This window comes from Anneissia japonica, unplaced genomic scaffold (genome assembly GCF_011630105.1).
Source record: "Anneissia japonica isolate Jap-2015-1 unplaced genomic scaffold, ASM1163010v1 scaffold640_len1575945_cov177, whole genome shotgun sequence".
Classification (NCBI taxonomy): domain Eukaryota; kingdom Metazoa; phylum Echinodermata; class Crinoidea; order Comatulida; family Comatulidae; genus Anneissia; species Anneissia japonica.
In genome coordinates, this window is record NW_022684376.1 from 132,164 (window position 1) to 136,203 (window position 4,040).

Consider the following 4,040-nt stretch of genomic DNA (forward strand, 5'->3'; position numbering starts at 1 on the left):
TTATGACCAAAATGTAATTAACTACATGCACATATACATTTTTTTTTCTTAGTGAAATATACCCTTTATTTTTCTTTCTTGGGAGCACTCACATAACGTAAACGTCTCAAATTCTTAATAATTTTATTTCTTTCTTTCTCTTATATACAAAACAAAGAGATATTATATTGATAATATAACTAAAAATGATAATGATATTACTATTTTTAAAACTACATGCACATAGGCCTATACACTTTTTTCTTAGTGAAATGCACCCTTTATTTTTCCTTGGTGCATGTATATGAGTGGGAGCACTCACATACATGCACGTATCACATTCATTATCAAATATGTACACATATACATTTTCCCTCAAATTCTTAATTTTTTTTCTTTCTTTCTCTTATATACAAAACAAAGAGATATTATATTGATAATATAACTGAAAATGATAATGATATTACTATTTTTATAAACTACATGCATATATACATTTTTCTTTCTTCGTGAAATGCACCCTTTATTTTGCACGAAATATATAAGCGGGCTTGATTATGATTACCAGGATAAATTGAAAAAAACTTGTTATGATGAGTATTTCAGTGGCAGAATCAAGGGGCCCATCTGGCCCACACTCCCTATCAAAATTTAAAAGTAGAGAAAAAATAAAATTATATTCAAATTTAAGCCTGAGCTGTTCCGGCCAACTAAAGGTGCCATAATCATAAATTTTCTTACCTCAGCCCCAACTATGGTGGGGCTGAGGAGCTTTACACTTCATCTGTAAAAGTTCCTGGGGCCCCTCTATTTCGAATTCCGGATCGGAGTCACTGCATTTTTAAAATGTAGCGTGGAAATAAATGTTAGCCTAATTGCATTCCTTAAAATCAATTAGATACACCAGAGGTACCGGGCCTCCCCCATGGACCACCACCGGAGCCGTAGGCGGCCCCGCCCCCAGTTTATAATCCAATTATTATTTATTAAAAATACAATCCAATATTTTGCAATTCGACCGCATGCACCCCACACCACTCTTTGTTCCGCCACTGGATATGATATGATATAGGCCTATGTCAGATAATCGATTTCCAAACTCGAGAGACACATTATGCTATTGCCCTGTTGGGGCTAGTGATGCCCTATTAGAAAATGTATGATTTATGGCACGTAGACCTATATTGCCGGAAATGGCACTCACAGACGTAAAATTGTGAATAGGCCCTATAATTTTTTTTTTATTTCCATTTTCAAATTTCTTGACAAATTTGGTGGGGTCCAAAGTCCTGGTCTGGGTGCTAGATGAAGGAACATAGGCCTATGAGTAGGGCCCTTTTGGGGCCCCCTAAGGGTTGGGGCCCTGTAGACTGCCGCATCATAGCGCATGCGTTACGCCAACACTGTCTATATTAGTGAAAACCAAATTGTTTTGTATTCGTTGAAACATTTAATCATTTTTAATGAATTTTCGAGTTTTTCCCCATATTTTACCACATAGACATCAGTCCCGGAAGCGAAGGCCAAACGTTGCGTCGTGTGATTTCAGTGCTTGTTACGATTACGAATACAGTGCAATGTTGTTTCCTGTTGTGAATGGTACTGTTTCAATGTTCAGAGAACGCGTTACACAGCGACGCGTTGTTTCTAAGCGTTTGAAGTTCCAAAGGAGGATAGCAAAAATCAGTAGAAATCATCCCACTTGAAATCTGTCGCATGTGAAATCGATACGCGAGAGTATAATCCGATCAACTGACTTGGTGATTGACACTATGAATTTTAGATCATTCAGAAGGCTTAGTTCCATCTTCCTCATGGTTGATCTAAGATTTGGTTCAAGTGTTAGGGCTCATTATACAGCCAGCTAGCAAATAGTCACATCATCATGAAATACTGTAGATACAACCCTAGTCACCCACAGGAAACGGAACACCCCCAAACCACTCCTTGACCTACCGGCCTCGAATAATCTCTGATTAATAACGCCGACAATGCGGCCCACATGCATGCTCAACAATACGGAAAATAACGTACTCGCGCGAATAAGCGCCCGGGCGCTTAAAATATTTTGCACTTTTTGAGGGGCGCTTATTCAAACGGGGCGCTTATTCGAACGGGGTGCTTATAAAAACAGAGTGAAAATTGAGGGGGCGCTTATGGAAATAGATGGAAATCGAGGGGTTCTTATGAGAACTTATTAAATCCAAGAGGTACATTTTGAATGAAAAACGATTAAATAAGGACATCACTGACCGCAAATTACGAATGGTGCTGCGGCGGAAAAGATAATCCTCCAGAGGGCATGGCTTGTCATGACAAGAATGTTGTGAGTACAGTATTACATAACAGCAGAATAGCAGATGAAATTAGTGGTGGTGGTTAGCTTGTTCGCCATCGGTCGATTGAGAATAGCAGGACGGCATGATCATTGCCGGTTTTCTTGAAAACTTAGATGAGAATGTGTTAAAGGTGCAAATTGTCAGAAAAGGAGTAGTAGAACTAGGCTATAGACAAATGAAAGAAGATGAAAGTTGGAAATATACTATCGGCCTATTTAATAGATTAATTTATTGTCTCAATTAGTCAAAACTTATAAAGAAAACCATTGATATATTCCTACGTGCCAAAAACTCCTACTAAGTGATCAAATTTTCAGAATTTTCTAGAGTACAACAATTTCGACTGTTGCCAACGCATGTCCGACGTCATCAACACTCGGTAACATGTCAAAGAACTCGACTGAGAAGAATGAGCAGCGAACCCAAAATCGTGTAATCAACCGAATTGCATGATGGGAGGCTTATATAGGAACTCTAGAGGCCAGTGGAGTAGGGCGCCGCGTATCGGTGGTGTGTATAAAAACCAAATAAAAACCAAGATAAAAACTTGTCTAGTAGGGTAAGCATTAAAAAAATAAGAGACTTGTGGCAAGTCTCTTATTTTTTATAATTTTTCTCATTCTGGACAGGCCACCAACGAGAAAGTTAATTTAGAGACGGAATAATCCGGGAAAAAAAAAAAATCGAGTATGGTACGCCGATTAAATTAGGTATGGCGCGCACTAAGTGCAATAACGAATGAGTAACCCAAAATTAGGGCCTGGAACCCAGGCTAGGCAAGCATAGGCTATTGTAGAGAGTAGTAGACCTTTTTAGGCATTTATTATTTATTCTAGGTCTACCTATTCTTGTACTTTAGACCTTTATAATAATTGCCTAGGCTAGCATTGAATAAAAAATGAAATTACAGTGTACTCTACGCTAGGTGTGAAGGTGTAAAGTACTAGATAGGGTCTACTTTTAAAAAGCCTAGACATAGGCCAAGACGAGAATACTTTTGATAGTTGCACTAGGACTATTTATTAATTAGTTATTATTATGATTATTATATCGTTATTATTATTATTATTATTATTATTATTGTTATTATTTGATCATGTTATGTAAAATAAAAGGAATATAAATGTTTACTTGAATTTGAAATTGAATTTCATAATTATTATTGTTTACTCATTAATTATTATTATTATTATTATGATAATTATAATATCATCATCATCAATATAATATTATTAATTGTTATTATTACAACTAGGCCCTATTATTTATATTGTTATCATAAATATTGTATTAGTTATTTCAATATTAAATATACTGTATGTATTGCATATGCAAGCCTCACTTCGAATAAAAGCCTCTCTCGAATAAACGCCCCTTACACTAAAGGAAGCAACTTCATTTTCAACACATTCTATCAATATTCTACTCTAGTAGAGTATATTTTTCTAACCTGGTCTTTGATCACATACCACATTTTGATTGTAATTATGAGTATTATTATACGTATCTATTTCACATCAAAACATAAACTCCAGTTTTAATGCAGTACCGTACTGTATTATTTTTCTCCCTCTATAAATGTATTTCGATGTACAGTATCATGTCATGTAATGTTATGTTACTAGATAATAGGACATAACAGGCAATTGATTGAAACTTAGGCTTATACATAAGAATATATTTTACCTAAATATATATATATATGTGTGTATATATATGTAT